At 37.7% G+C, this 17155-nt stretch overlaps 1 pseudogene; it reads left to right on the top strand.

The window, feature by feature from the left end:
* The first annotated feature begins 217 nt into the window (after window positions 1–217).
* LOC104235336 (nuclear cap-binding protein subunit 2-like) lies at window positions 218–7132 on the top strand (annotated as a pseudogene).
* Window positions 7133–17155: the final 10023 nt, after the last annotated feature.

Genomic DNA, 17155 nt, shown 5'->3' on the forward strand with positions numbered 1-17155 from the left:
TAATATCAAGCTGCTAAAAGTAAGACAACAACAGCAAATGAGAGAAGTCGGATTAATTTAGTACCTTAAGACTTTGATGATGAGTCTTAAGAAGTGAAAACAGAATGCACAGACCATTGATGTTGAGCTACGCATTTTTTGGCATCTGAAAGCAATACTTCCTCCAGTTCACTATCGAATTCGACAGTTGGTCATTTTTGTATGTCTTGTTGGCTAAATGGCAAACTTATGGAATGTTTTCTCTTGTACACTTCATTTGTGCATCCTATTAGTCGCTTTGCTGGTCCCTGTATATGCTATTTCAGCTTCTTTGACTCTTCCCTGATACTCTTCTCAGCAACAATTTATAAAGCCATATTTCCTCTAGAGTAGCTTATATTAGATGGACTCTCTCTATCTTTCCCATCCCAATCCCAACCTCTACATCCTTACTTATTAGACCATTTTCTCCAACTTATTCATGTTTCTTCTGCACCAAACAACTGAAATCTGATTCCAAGGTAACATATAACAAGGATAAATTACCTCAAGTTAATCACTTTAGCAAGATAAAGGTGAACAATTATGTTGAAGCAGAGCAAAAGTCTCATTTGCCACCCTAATGCCTCCAGCTTTATTCCTACTATAGAAATTCTGAAAAAAATGCAGTGAACACAAAGCTTTTGTTGTCCGCTTCTTCTAACTGAATCATGATGGTGCTTCCCCATAGTTCCAAAAGCCCTTTTCTTCTTTTGAACTAATGTTTAACTCTGAATCAGTCTAATCATAACGCGTGTTGCTAACATGAAGTAGAATTTTGGAGTTAATAGGCGGCGCAAAAGATCCAAAGTGGGAGATATAGTTGGGAGCAAAACGGAGTGGCTTCACTGTTCAAGGTAATATGAACGCCTCAGTATTCTTTGGCTTTTCACTTGTGCTGTATACATGGGATGTTTGTTCAATAAGCAATTTGTCCATTGATTCAATGTTTTACTTTGTATCTTTCTTTGTGTTTTCGTGGATTGTGCTAATTCTGGTCGGTGGGGTTTGTGGGCTGCTCCCACCCGTGAAAAGAACAACCTTTGGAGGAGCATTTAAAAGACATGTTATAACTATACTAGTCACTAATGCTTTAATCGTTTTATAGCTTCTCATCCAAAGGAGGTAACAACTTTTTTCTTCCTAGACTTTTCTGTTATAGAGGGGGGTTGGGGAAGGGTATTGTGAGAATCAAACACACACCTTATGCATGGATACTTTGACGAGTAACGCGTGTTAAACCTTGGTGTTATGAGGGGCTAACATCTCAATCTGTCAGTCATGGTTTCCCAATTTAACTCGAAAGTTTGTAGTTTAGAAAGGAAGATACGTCTATGCCTTTCTTTATTTTAGTATAATGTTAGCAAAGTGCAGCAGATTAGTCAAAAGTGAAAAGCACAAAAAGCTCCAAAGTCTGCTGGAGCTTTAAGCACAATTAAAGTGTGGAAAAAAAATAAAAACTGAAATGTAATGCAAAAATATGTAACTACAAACACAAATAATAATTATTTGGACAAAAGAATAGAAAACTATAATCAAGCTATATATATGATGTTGTGCCCTTAAAGACAGAGCCCACTGGTGAAGGTGCAGACGCCTAACACCTTGACGCCTACACTAAAGCGCCAATTAAGTGAGCACGACCTGGGCTTTACCGAGCTTCAGGGCTTAACCGCGCTTTAAGCTAGCCTTTAACAACACTGAAGTGCAGTAGTTGAGTTTCCTGCATATCCAGTGGCATTTCATGAATTTTTAACATGAAGAGATTGTGGTGTCCGAGGTGTCCTATGTCCTTTCTTAATCTAGGTTTTATTTGCTTTGATCTTTTAACATTTTTCTGCTTTTTTTTTCTATTAGGATTTAGCCAAGATTTCAGCATATAGGGATAGAAGCTTTCCAGGAACACAGGAAGAATTTGAAGATGCTTTGCTGAAGTCGACAACTGTTTATGTGGGGAACATGTCCTTCTACACAACAGAGGAACAAGTGTATGAGCTGTTCTCTCGTGCTGGAGAGATTAAAAAGATAGTGATGGGATTGGACAAGAATTCCAAAACTCCTTGTGGTTTCTGCTTTGTAATGTATAGCTCGAACCTTGCTTTCAATCTCCAATTTTCATTTTGTGTTGTTAACCTTCGACTGTATAATTTCTTCTCCATTTACGGTATGCCTGCTACAGCTTTAACTATTTCCCTTTAGTTCTGTTTTTGTCTACTTGTTTAGTAAGGATATTGATATTATGCATTTGGCATTTGTTCACGCCGACTGGCAAATATAAGAATCATGTTCTCTACTCCTACAAGTATCGATCAACTCTTAGTCGCTGTGTCTTAAGAATTAGATGTCACATTTTACAGTCCCGACTATTAATACAAGGAACTATTAACTTAAGAAGTATTGTAAAGATTATTAAATAGGCTTATACCACAATCGTTTGATCTGATTCTGTCAAATGTCCTTGAAGTCTAGGTAGGAAATAGCAGGGACTTACAAAATTTGAAAGCATTTCCACTTCTTTCATGGATTCAACCCTATTGCAATTATCTATCTAATTCTCACATAATGATCACTGTTAAACTTTGTTATGGATTTTTTGGTTTTAAAGAGTCCTACAACAGGAAGGGATATGCAGGAGAAAAGAAAAGAGGGAGGAGAGGAAGGGGAGTATTTTTCTGCATTTATTTGGAGAAAATGAAAGGTGCGACTGTTATTCGACATTAATTGCCTGATATGTAGTTATTTTGTTCGTAATCTTGAAGGTCCTTATTGATATTACAAAACGTTTAGTTAAATGGAGTCTCCGTTCTCCATGTTTCCTCTACTTTAACTGAAAAGGAAATCTCCCTCCTACTTGGTAGAAAAGAAAAAGAAAATTTCCCTCATATTTTTGTCTTAATCCTTCAAATCCGGGGTTGGTTTATCTTTGGCATAGTCTAACAGGTCGTAACAAAAAAAGGGAGTAGTTTGGCTGTGCCGTCTTTGATGTTATCTCTTGTTCTACTCGGTTGTCGCTCATTGGTTACCTTCTTAATGATGGAAGACAAGTTCATTAATGAGGAAAGAGAGAGTCTCTAGCCTGAAAGTCAGAGAAAGATGGAATATCTGAAGTAAATTCTATTATAAACATCAAGATGAGATTAGGTGTATATTCTGGTTTGTTACATGTATACTTTTGCGTTTATCTCCCATTCAACCCCTGCCCTGTTCAAAGGAAAAAAGCTGAAGAAGAAGTAAAATAAAAAAGGAGGCATGGGGAATATCATTTGCATTTGTAACAACTGTAAAACTTTTTTCAGCTTCTACTCTAGGGACGACACCGAAGATTCTGTCAAATATATCAGTGGGACAATTGTTGATGATCGCCCTATTTGTGTGGATTTTGATTGGGGATTTCAAGAAGGTAGATACTGGGGCCGCGGTAGGAGTGGTGGACAGGCAATCTCCTCAGTGGTCATTCTCATTGTGATTGAACTTTCGACCCCAAGACTGGTGCATCAGCATCTAGTTGTCTTTCTAGGTTCTATGCCACCATCTACAAGAACCACAAGCCGCAAGGTAGTGCATAAATAAAAGCTTTTAACCTCTTGCGATCATAAGATTCTAGAGCATTCTTTCTCAAGGACTTAGTAACCTTGATTTTCTTTAATTGTGTTTTGCTTTGAGTGACTGAACCTAGTGGTCTCAAAAGCTTCAATTTTCTACATCCTTCCCCTGTGGTTGTAGGATAATCAACTTGACGAAAGATGTAGAATTTCCATCTTGTCGCCAATGGAATGATTGCAAAGTTTTAACAAGACAATGGTTTTCTTTGTTATTTATGTTACAAGGAAATACCTCGAAGTAGATCTTCATTTATTCGTTTGTCATGAATTGTTAGAGGAATCAGAACTTCTATGATGTGGAGCAGCAGTACACTTTTTAGTGCAAGTGACCATCCTTTTGTGAAGGTGAATATTGGATCATAGATATGTTAATCAAAAATAGGAAAGATGGTTGATATTGTTTACATGGTTTTCTAATTTATACATTTGAAGAATTACGGTTTTGTTCAAAGAAAGACTTCTGATCTAACCCATGAATGTGCACAGAAATGCTATACTTTATGTTTAATCAATTAAGTAAGTTTTCATCACCTTATCTGTCGAATGGTTGAAACTCTTGCATGATAGTCCAAGCAACAGGGTTTAACAAGTCATTATTTCCTTTCTTTCTCCATTTATACTTAAGAATTTTGGATTGTCTTTTAATACCTTAACTAGTTATACGTCGAGGTGGTTATGGAAAATTGGCCCAAAAGGAATTGGAACAAAGACAGCTAGTGGATTATGGTACAGGATCATTGGCGCTTACCCACCAGTTATGCCGTCACAGTAGTCACCTCACTGTAAGTTTAAGGGATCTTAATTAACTAATGCTGTAAGCATAATGACTACATTCTGAATGTTCTGGTTGAAATGAGTTTGAGCTTCACTCCATGTTTCTTTCATGTCTTTTAGATACTGATTTTTATGCCTAACATACTCAGTACATTATTCATACTGATACCCCTATTGGATGGAGGCCTGCGTTTCATGCCTGCTGGTTGAATGGCAAATTCTGGATGTTAATGTTTTATGGTTTTGTTCCAGTTCTAAATTTTGAGCTAGCCGTATTTCTTCCCTATAATTAAACTGTTCTTTTTCTAGTTAATGTTGTGTTTCATTGAAAATCAAATTTAACAAGGAAAAACTTTGAGATTTCTTTAACAAGGAAAAAGTGAAAGGAAGAGATTGAAACAACCCCTTTAGGATTTCAAATTAAGCTTCAAATAGCTGATTCACTGGACCTTCACTGAGTTTTTCTTGCACTTCCAATAACTTCTCATCATCAAAATTTATCTGCCATGCTCAAACTTGGTTATGCCTTAGGTTTTGCAATGCGATATGTTAATAAAAAGAGTTACACCTATAGACCTTTTACTGTGTCTATGGCAATGACTGATACAATAAAAACTGCAGATGGTAGACGTGGTGGAAATCATGGTCATGGAGGTTCTTATGGGCAAGGTAGAGGTATGTTTTTCAAAGCTTTTGATTCAGTTCTAATGCTCTACAACATTGTATTTTTCTGTCTACTGTTTCAGTAGAATAGATCTAACAAACAACTCTATCTTATGAGGAAAATAGACTATCATCGCAAGCGACACAGGGAATCTCGAAGAATCTCTGATCATGAATCTAGACCGGTATTCTCTTTTATACCTAAGCTACATCTTTTATTACTTTGGTCTTTTTCACCAGCATGTTCTGTTCCATCTTTTCATATGTAGTCTGTGCTCGCCACCATTTAAATTGAAATTATATAAAATTGGACAATGAAACAAAGTTTGTATAGATATCAAAAAGAGAAAATGCATAAAGACCCCATTAAACTTGTTCGGAAAAATTATTTACACACCTTAACTTTACGGGTGTCCTAAAACCCTACTATTCTTATCTAAACTAAATTTTATACCTCCTTCAAAATACCGAGCCAATCTTGTGGTGGGTTGTGTTAACACGCGCCATGTATCAAATACCGCACTATTTCCTTTTTCTTTCCTTTTTCCACTCTTTTTTTCATTTCATCTTCTCCAACTTCCTTCATCATTATTTTCGCACTCAGCCACCATGGAAGACAGTCACAACCATAACCTCCCTTAAACCCATAAACTCTATCTCTGAAAAATCAGAACCACCTCCCCTACCACTCCACTTTAGCACCTCTAATTTAACCATTTGTCCTTCACATTAATCTCACACACACCCTGATCTAAGTGAAAACAAGAGAAAATTTCTTGTACGAAAAATGGTATTTCAAGCTCTCCAATCAAGTATTAAAATTATTCCAACTTAAATCCATGACTCAATTTCTAAATCCACATCCCAAATATTATATAGTAAAAGAAAAAATGGGAGAAAAAGAAAAATGTGTGGAGAATAGGTAATCAACAAAGAAAAAATGGATCACCACTCACCGGTAATTACCATTAACCAAATCACCAGTATAAATATCAGGATTTTTTTTACTCTAATCTTCTTCCCTATTCTTCATTTCTAAAAATCACCACCAGGGTCTTCCGTGTACAGCGATCCAGGAAAAAATTTCCGTTATCCCTCCGCTATCTCCTTCTATCTCTGTATCTTTATAAAATTAAAATATAACACTATTCTTTATCTTCTTCAAATACTATTTTAAAAAAAATTCTAATCCGTATTATTGCATGGCGGTTAATTTTCTGAACCGGAATGTGTTAGATTTGTGCGTAGGGAAGCCGACGTTAAGGCCATTACTAGCGGCAACCAACGTAGCGGAGGTAGGTGAATATGGCGGAGGAAACATAGGAGTGGGAATGGCGATAAAAGAGAAGCAAAAAATAAACCGTGATTTAGTTTCAAAAAATGGGGAGGAAGATGGTGACAATGGTTCTGTTAAAATGAAGAAAGAGCAAAAGAAACGAAAAAGAAAAGAAAGATGAATAAGAAAAGAGAAAAAAATAGTATTAAGTTTAATTAGTTAGAGTATGCAATAGGAAAGTGACACTTGGACAAATAAATTAGTTTTAAGCTGTTTTTTTTTTTGCCTCACGCGCTTCTACGAAATGAACTACACTTTTCATGACAGTTCATTATTCAATGGGGTATTAAATTTAGTTTAGATAAGAATAGTGGGATTTGCTTGGACATCCTTTTTTTGTAATTATGGGGGACTTCACAATTTTAGTGAAGTCTTATATCAATATACAACTATATTACCTTTTTCAAAATAAATAAAATAATAGTGGGGTGTTAGGACACCCGTAAAATTTAGGTGTATAAATGATTTTTCGTGACAAGTTTAATGGGTACTTTATGCATTTCTATAAAAGAAAGAGGTTCCCTGATTTTAGCTTGTGATTCAACGAATAAGAGTTTGAGCTTCAAATCTTTTATCTCTAATTTTTGTCCCCTCTTCGGTTTTAGTGATATTTGTTGTTGCAATATGACGTTTTCTTTTGCTGCAGGAGAAGAATCCATGTTTCCTTGAGAGTGGTGATTCTGATGAAGAGGAAGCGGCGTACTTAGTTCTGATTATTGGATCGCAATCTTCTTTATGAAATGCCATCATGGAACCAGTATAGAAGTCGCAGTACTTGGGGTTTTATTACTCAAAATCTGTAATTAGAGGCGAATCTAGGAATTGAAGGGGGTGGGTGCTACATTTCCTTTAATGTATACCTTGTTTTGACTATAATTTTTTTAGAAACACATATCCGTTTTGATTCCGTCTCCTCTGATCTTATTTAGATCAATTTAATAGGTTTTTGATTTGCAAATATGAAAATTACTTCTCTTATATCAAGAAACAAACAAATTCAATATTTTCAACAAGAAATCATATCTTTATTGTTGCGGAAGCCAAATGTATATAGTGTGAATAAGTCACAACTACTATACCAAAATTATGACAGCCACCAAATAATAAATAAGACAATAAAGCAACAATAAAGGGAACACCAGAATTTACGAGGTTCGGCTAATTTTGCCTACTCCTCGGACACAACCAATATTTTATTTCACTCCAAAATACAAGTGAAATAATACTAAAGAGAGAAGATACAAATGCCTTAAACAGATGAGAAGGCAAATGAGAGGTGTGTTTCAATCCTAAACATTAGGCCTTCTTTTATAGGGGAAAATCCCCCCAAACTTAACTCCCAACCAATGTGGGACTTTGGCATTTTGCCAAACTTCAACAAATCTCCACCTTGGCAAAATTCCACATTTTCAATTCTCTCTCAATAACAAATTTTGGTTGTGTCTTCATCTTCAATCTTCAGTGTTCAACAATGTTGATCAAATCCAAACAATGTTGAAACTTGACCGCAGTCACCACCTTTGTCAGCATATCAGCAGGATTCTCTGTAGTATGAATTTTCTTCACCGTGACTCCACCTTCTTCTATGATTTCTCGTACGAAATGATACCGAACATCAATGTGCTTCGTCCTTGCATGATAAACTTGGTTCTTCGCTAATTGAATAGCACTTTGACTATCACAAAAAATTGTGATACCTTTTTGTTCAACACCAAGCTCCTTTAGCAATCCTTGAAGCCAAATTGCCTCTTTCACAGCATCTGTAATAGCCATGTACTCTGCCTCTGTTGTAGACAAAGCAACTGTTGACTGCAAAGTAGACTTCCAACTAACTGGTGCCTTTGCAAAAGTAAACACATAACCAGTAGTTGATCTTCGTTTGTCCATATCACCCGCAAAATCTGAGTCACAATATCCAACTACAGACTGATTGTCTTCCTGCTCAAAAACTAACCCGACATCTACAGTATTATGAATATACCGTAGAATCCACTTCACAGCTTGCCAATGCTCCTTCCCTGGATTGTGCATATATCTGCTAATAACTCCAACAACTTGTGAAATGTCAGGCCTTGTGCAAACCATTGCATACATCAAGCTACCAACAGCATTTGCGTATGGTACCTTTGACATATACTCTCGTTCAGCTTCATCCATTGGCGACATAGTAGTACTTAGCTTAAAATGGGAAGCAAGTGGAGTACTAACTGGCTTAGTCTTGTCATCTATGCCAAAACGTTGAAGTACTCTCTTCAAATATTCCTTTTGAGATAAACAGAGTTTCTTTGAACGTCTATCTCTAATTATCTCCATGCCAAGAATTTTCTTTGCCTCACCCAAATCCTTCATCTCGAACTCCTTCTTCAGTTGAATCTTCAACTTATCAATTTCTTCCAAATTCTTGGAAGCTATCAACATATCATCAACATATAGGAGAAGATATACAAAGGAACCATCTTTAAGCTTGTGCAAATACACACAATGATCGTATTTGCTTCTCTTGTACCCTTGCCGCAACATAAACTCGTCAAATCGCTTGTACCATTGTCTAGAAGATTGTTTCAATCCGTACAACGATTTTTCAAGTTTGCACACCATATTTTCTTTTCCAGCAACTTTGAATCCTTCTGGCTGAGTCATGTAGATTTCCTCCTCCAAGTTTCCATGTAAAAACGCAGTTTTTACATCCATCTGAACTAGTTCCAAATCCAATTGTGCTACCAAAGCCAACATAATTCTAATGGAGGAATGTTTTACAACTGGAGAAAACACTTCATTGTAATCAATTCCCTCCTTTTGAGCATATCCTTTGGCCACCAATCTTGCTTTGTAGCGAACATCTAATTGGTTAGGAAATCCTTCTTTCTTTGCAAATACCCATTTGCACCCAATTGCTTTCTTTCCCTTCGGGAGATTGGCCAATCTCCATGTATGATTCTGATGAAGGGACTGTATTTCATCATTCATGGCAATCCTCCACTTATCTTCTTCTGAACTTTGGACAGCGTCTTTATAAGTAGTAGGAACATCATCAGCTACAATTGAGGTTGCACAAGCAACCGTCTCTATGAGACGAACAGGTTTCGTTATTGTTCTTTTTGGCCTGCTGGTTGCTATTGATTCAAGTTGTTGTTGAGATTCCTGAGTTGGAATCTCCTCTACTGGCTCTCCTTCCAGAGGGTAATCTTCATTTGTTTCCTCCTCTGCTTCTTGTGTAGGAAAAATAAATTTTCCCTCAAACTCCACCTGCTTAGAAGCACCTTCATTTTGTTTGGTATCTTCTGTTACCTTATTTACCATAGCAAATTCATCAAAGGTAACATCTCTGCTGAATATTACTTTCTTTGTCATAGGACACCATAAGCGATATCCTTTGACTCCAGAAGTAATTCCCATAAAAATAGCCTTCTTTGCCCTTGGATCCAATTTTGACTCCGTCACATGATAATATGCAGTTGAGCCAAACACGTGCAAAGAGTTATAATCTACAGCAGGTTTTCCGTACCATTTTTCAAATGGTGTTTTGCCATCAATAGCAGCAGATGGTAGACGATTAATGAGGTGGCATGCATATGTAATTGCCTCAGCCCAAAATTCTTTGCCCAAGCCAGCATTGGACAACATACACCGTACCTTCTCCAGCAAGGTCCGGTTCATACGTTCTGCCACTCCATTCTGTTGTGGTGTATGTCTAACAGTGAAGTGTCGGACGATGCCATCATTTTCACAGACCTTATTGAAATGATCATTTTTGTATTCACCTCCATTGTCTGTGCGAATACACTTGATTCTCCTGCCTGTCTGATTCTCCACCATCGTCTTCCATTTGAGAAAAATTCCCAACACTTCATCTTTGCTCTTCATTGTATACACCCATACTCTTCGGGAAAAATCATCAACAAAGGTTACAAAATAGTGCTTCCCACCCAATGAAGGTGTTTTGGAAGGACCCCAAACATCAGAGTGTACATAATCCAAAATGCCTTTAGTATTATGGATCGCTGTACCAAATTTAACCCTTGTCTGTTTCCCTTTAACACAATGCTCACAAAACTCCAAGTTGCAAGCCTTTACTCCTTTTAACAATCCTTGATCTGATAGAGTTTTCAAGGATTTTCCTCCAGCATGTCCCAAGCGCATGTGCCATAGCTTGGTTGCTTCTGCCTCTTTGTCGTCACTGGATGTTACTGTCGCTGTCCCAATAACTGTACTGCCACGATAGCGGTACATATTATTATTCTTCCGATTAGCCTTCATTACCACTAGTGCACCGGAGCATACTCTCATCACTCCATTTTCTGCAATGATTTTGAACCCTTTTGATTCTAGGGCTCCCACAGAGATGAGATTCTTCTTCAAATCCGGTACATATCGAACATCTATCAATGTTCTGATCATTCCATCATGGTTCCTTAATCGTATTGAACCAATGCCATATGAGGTAAGAGGGCTGTTATCCGCTGTGTGGATGACTCCATATTCTCCTTCTTGAAATTCCACGAACCAGTCCCTGTTGGGACACATATGATAGCTACAAGCCGAGTCCATCAACCATATGTCTGATGATGTTGATGACTCTGTTGTAACTAATGAGAAGTCTGAATCATCACAATCAGCTACATTTGAATCCATAATAGCCTTTCCATTGTTATGTTTGGCCTTATTCTTCAACTTCGGACAGTCTTTCTTCCAGTGCCCTTTTTCTCGACAAAAGGCACATTCATCTTTGCTGGGTCTGGATCTTGACTTGGATCTTCCCTTCTTTGTCCTCGTTTGATTTTGAGGACGACCCCTCACAAACAGTGCTTCTCCTTCTCCGCCCTTCTGTTTTTCTCGCTTTCTTTGTTCATAGCTGTACAAAGCTGAACAAACTTCTCTGAGAGAAATTTCGTCATTTCCATGGAGTAGAGTAGTTTCAAGGTGCTCGTACTCATCAGGAAGTGACGCCAACAACATTAAGGCCAAGTCACCATCATCATAAGTTGTATCCATATTTTGCAAATCTGTGACCAACTTATTGAAACTGGTGATATGTTCATTCATCGTGGTACCAGGAACATAGGTGAAGTGAAACAGTCTCTTCTTCATGTACAATTTATTTTGACTATTTTTCTTCAAAAATTTATCCTCCAGTGCTTTCCATAATTTACTTGCAGAAGTTTCCTTTGTGTATGGATATTTCTGCTCTCTAGCAAGGTAGGATCGAATGGTACCGCAAGCAACACGGTTGATAATTCTCCAATCTTCTTCTCCAATAACATCTGGTTTCTTTTCTTCAATGGCCAGATCTAGCCCTTGTTGAAAAAGGACATCTAGAACCTCGCCTTGCCACATCCCAAAATGTCCGGACCCGTCAAAAATTTCTACCGCAAATTTCGCATTTGACACAATTCTTGTCATAAGCGAAGATGCCAATGATGACGTATTGTTGACACTTGATGTAGATTCTTCTTGTTTATTGTCCCCCATATTTGACACAAATATTATTTAATAGCTGACGACACAAATCAAGATTATTTCCTTTCTGATGTAGAAGATCAGACTAAGCTGCAACTACAGAGCATACTCAGACAGAACCTTGACTCAGTTACCAAGATAAATCTTTTCTGATGTGGAAGATCAGACTATGCTGCAACCACAGAGCATACTTAGACAGTACCTTGGCTCTGATACCAATTGTTGCGGAAGCCAAATGTATATAGTGTGAATAAGTCACAACTACTATACCAAAATTATGACAGCCACCAAATAATAAATAAGACAATAAAGCAACAATAAAGGGAACACCAGAATTTACGAGGTTCGGCTAATTTTGCCTACTCCTCGGACACAACCAATATTTTATTCCACTCCAAAATACAAGTGAAATAATACTAAAGAGAGAAGATACAAATGCCTTAAACAGATGAGAAGGCAAATGAGAGGTGTGTTTCAATCCTAAACATTAGGCCTTCTTTTATAGGGGAAAAATCCCCCCCAAACTTAACTCCCAACCAATGTGGGACTTTGGCATTTTGCCAAACTTCAACATTTATTACTAACAACGCAAGTCCCAAAATCAAACCATAAAGTTCTGTTTTCTCTGTGCAATGATAACGAATAACTCAAAGTAAAAAGATTTAGATTAAATACAACCATAGAAAAGAGAATAACTCAAAGTAAAAAGAGAGTAACTCAAGTAGGAAGTTTGTGAACTCTAGGCGTATGATGTTTTCTGGAGATGGGGCTGGAATATTTTGGTTAGAATCAGATGAGCTACTAGTATTATGTGGGCTATAAGAGCTGTTAGGACTATGTGGGTTGTTTTGATTCTGGAGTTGTGGAAATGGGATACTAGGTTCAATTAGATCATGATCACTTCTAGTGTCACAATCTCCTGATACAAATATTGGTAACACCATATCGTGACTGTAAGGTGATGCAGTGGGAGATGCAACAGAATCGTTTGAGTTAAGGTCAATTGGTGCATGATTTTCTACACTCAGATGCATTTGAGGTAAAGGGAAGAAGGGAACATCAAAGTTAGAAGATAGATCATTAGAATTTGATTTCAAGCTAAATGGAAAAATATTTTCATGAAACAATGCATCTCTTGAAATATGTATTCTTTTTGTGGCAAGAGTTAATACCTTGTAACCTTTTATCTCGAAAGGGTATCCCATAAAAATATGTGGGGCTAATCTAGGTTCAAACTTGTCTTTGTGAGTTTTGAGTGTGGTTGGAAAGCAAAGACAACCAAAACTCCTAAAGTTTGAATAAAGTAGTTTTTCTAGTAGAGTAGTACATATGGACACTTGTTTTCAATAGAGGATGAGGGAAGTCTGTTTATAAAGTAAGTTAAGGTGGGGATACATTCACCCCAATATTGTAAAGGCATTTTTGATCTATACAACAATGCCCTAGCTGTTTCAAGGAGATATTTGTATTTTCTCTCCACTATGCTATTTTGTTGAGGTGTATAAGGGCAAGTCTTTTGGTGTATGATTCCAAGTTTCAACATTGTTTGGATTTGATCAACATTGTTGAACACTGAAGATTGAAGATGAAGACACAACCAAAATTTGTTATTGAGAGAAAATTGAAGATGTGGAATTTTGCCAAGGTGGAGATTTGTTGAAATTGGCAAAATGTTTGTCCCACATCGGTGGGAAAACAAAAGTTGGGGGGATTTTCCCCCTATAAAAGAAGGCTTAATGTTTAGGATTTAAACACACCTCTCATTTGCCTTCTCATCTGTTTAAGGCATTTGTATCTTCTCTCTTTAGTATTATTTCACTTGTATTTTTGGAGTGAAATAAAATATTGGTTGTGTCCGAGGAGTAGGCAAAATTAGCCGAACCTCGTAAATTCTGGTGTTCCCTTTATTGTTGCTTTATTGTCTTATTTATTATTTGGTGGTTGTCATAATTTTTGGTATAGTAGTTGTGACTTATTCACACTATATACATTTGGCTTCCGCAACAATTGGTATCAGAGCCAAGGTACTGTCTAAGTATGCTCTGTGGTTGCAGCATAGTCTGATCTTCCACATCAGAAAAGATTTATCTTGGTAACTGAGTCAAGGTTCTGTCTGAGTATGCTCTGTGGTTGCAGCTTAGTCTGATCTTCTACATCAGAAAGGAAATAATCTTGATTTGTGTCGTCAGCTATTAAATAATATTTGTGTCAAATATGGGAGACAATAAACAAGAAGAATCTACATCAAGTGTCAACAACACGTCATCATTGGCATCTTCGCTTATGACAAGAATTGTGTCAAATGCGAAATTTGCGGTAGAAATATTTGACGGGTCCGGACATTTTGGGATGTGGCAAGGCGAGGTTCTAGATGTCCTTTTTCAACAAGGGCTAGATCTGGCCATTGAAGAAAAGAAACCAGATGTTATTGGAGAAGAAGATTGGAGAATTATCAACCGTGTTGCTTGCGGTACCATTCGATCCTACCTTGCTAGAGAGCAGAAATATCCATACACAAAGGAAACTTCTGCAAGTAAATTATGGAAAGCACTGGAGGATAAATTTTTGAAGAAAAACAGTCAAAATAAATTGTACATGAAGAAGAGACTGTTTCACTTCACCTATGTTCCTGGTACCACGATGAATGAACATATCACCAGTTTCAATAAGTTGGTCACAGATTTGCAAAATATGGATACAACTTATGATGATGGTGACTTGGCCTTAATGTTGTTGGCGTCACTTCCTGATGAGTACGAGCACCTTGAAACTACTCTACTCCATGGAAATGACGAAGTTTCTCTCAGAGAAGTTTGTTCGGCTTTGTACAGCTATGAACAAAGAAAGCGAGAAAAACAGAAGGGCGGAGAAGGAGAAGCACTATTTGTGAGGGGTCGTCCTCAAAATCAAACGAGGACAAAGAAGGGAAGATCCAAGTCAAGATCCAGACCCAGCAAAGATGAATGTGCCTTTTGTCGAGAAAAAGGGCACTGGAAGAAAGACTGTCCGAAGTTGAAGAATAAGGCCAAACATAACAATGGAAAGGCCATTATGGATTCAAATGTAGCTGATTGTGATGATTCAGACTTCTCATTAGTTACAACAGAGTCATCAACATCATCAGACATATGGTTGATGGACTCGGCTTGTAGCTATCATATGTGTCCCAACAGGGACTGGTTTGTGGAATTTCAAGAAGGAGAATATGGAGTCATCCACACAGCGGATAACAGCCCTCTTACCTCATATGGCATTGGTTCAATACGATTAAGGAACCATGATGGAATGATCAGAACATTAACAGATGTTCGATATGTACCGGATTTGAAGAAGAATCTCATCTCTGTGGGAGCCCTAGAATCAAAAGGGTTCAAAATCATTGCAGAAAATGGAGTGATGAGAGTATGCTCCGGTGCACTAGTGGTAATGAAGGCTAATCGGAAGAATAATAATATGTACCGCTATCGTGGCAGTACAGTTATTGGGACAGCGACAGTGACATCCAGTGACGACAAAGAGGCAGAAGCAACCAAGCTATGGCACATGCGCTTGGGACATGCTGGAGGAAAATCCTTGAAAACTCTATCAGATCAAGGATTGTTAAAAGGAGTAAAGGCTTGCAACTTGGAGTTTTGTGAGCATTGTGTCAAAGGGAAACAGACAAGGGTTAAATTTGGTACAGCGATCCATAATACTAAAGGCATTTTGGATTATGTACACTCTGATGTTTGGGGTCCTTCCAAAACACCTTCATTGGGTGGGAAGCACTATTTTGTAACCTTTGTTGATGATTTTTCTCGAAGAGTGTGGGTGTATACAATGAAAAACAAAGATGAAGTGCTGGGAATTTTTCTCAAATGGAAGACGATGGTGGAGAATCAAACAGGCAGGAGGATCAAGTGTATTCGCACAGACAATGGAGGTGAATACAAAAATGATCATTTCAATAAGGTCTGTGAAAATGATGGCATCGTCCGACACTTCACTGTTAGACATACACCACAACAGAATGGAGTGGCAGAACGTATGAACCGGACCTTGCTGGAGAAGGTACGGTGTATGTTGTCCAATGCTGGCTTGGGCAAAGAATTTTGGGCTGAGGCAATTACATATGCATGCCACCTCATTAATCGTCTACCATCTGCTGCTATTGATGGCAAGACACCATTTGAAAAATGGTATGGAAAGCCTGCTGTAGATTATGACTCTTTGCACATGTTTGGCTCAACTGCATATTATCATGTGACAGAGTCAAAATTGGATCCAAGGGCAAAGAAGGCTATTTTTATGGGAATTACTTCTGGAGTCAAAGGATATCGCTTATGGTGTCCTATGACAAAGAAAGTAATATTCAGCAGGGATGTTACCTTTGATGAATCTGCTATGGTAAATAAGGTAACAGAAGATACCAAACAAAATGAAGGTGCTTCTAAGCAGGTGGAGTTTGAGGGAAAATTTATTTTTCCTACACAAGAAGCAGAGGAGGAAACAAATGAAGATTACCCTCTGGAAGGAGAGCCAGTAGAGGAGATTCCAACTCAGGAACCTCAACAACAACTTGAATCAATAGCAACCAGCAGGCCAAAAAGAACAATAACGAAACCTGTTCGTCTCATAGAGACGGTTGCTTGTGCAACCTCAATTGTAGCTGATGATGTTCCTACCACTTATAAAGACGCAGTCCAAAGTTCAGAAGAAGATAAGTGGAGGATTGCCATGAATGATGAAATACAGTCCCTTCATCAGAATCATACATGGAGATTGGCCAATCTCCCGAAGGGAAAGAAAGCAATTGGGTGCAAATGGGTATTTGCAAAGAAAGAAGGATTTCCTAACCAAGTAGATGTTCGCTACAAAGCAAGATTGGTGGCCAAAGGATATGCTCAAAAGGAGGGAATTGATTACAATGAAGTGTTTTCTCCAGTTGTAAAACATTCCTCCATTAGAATTATGTTGGCTTTGGTAGCACAATTGGATTTGGAACTAGTTCAGATGGATGTAAAAACTGCATTTTTACATGGAAACTTGGAGGAGGAAATCTACATGACTCAGCCAGAAGGATTCAAAGTTGCTGGAAAAGAAAATATGGTGTGCAAACTTGAAAAATCGTTGTACGGATTGAAACAATCTTCTAGACAATGGTACAAGCGATTTGACGAGTTTATGTTGCGGCAAGGGTACAAGAGAAGCAAATACGATCATTGTGTGTATTTGCACAAGCTTAAAGATGGTTCCTTTGTATATCTTCTCCTATATGTTGATGATATGTTGATAGCTTCCAAGAATTTGGAAGAAATTGATAAGT

This window comes from Nicotiana sylvestris, chromosome 3, assembly GCF_000393655.2.
Source record: "Nicotiana sylvestris chromosome 3, ASM39365v2, whole genome shotgun sequence".
Taxonomy (NCBI): Eukaryota; Viridiplantae; Streptophyta; class Magnoliopsida; order Solanales; family Solanaceae; genus Nicotiana; species Nicotiana sylvestris.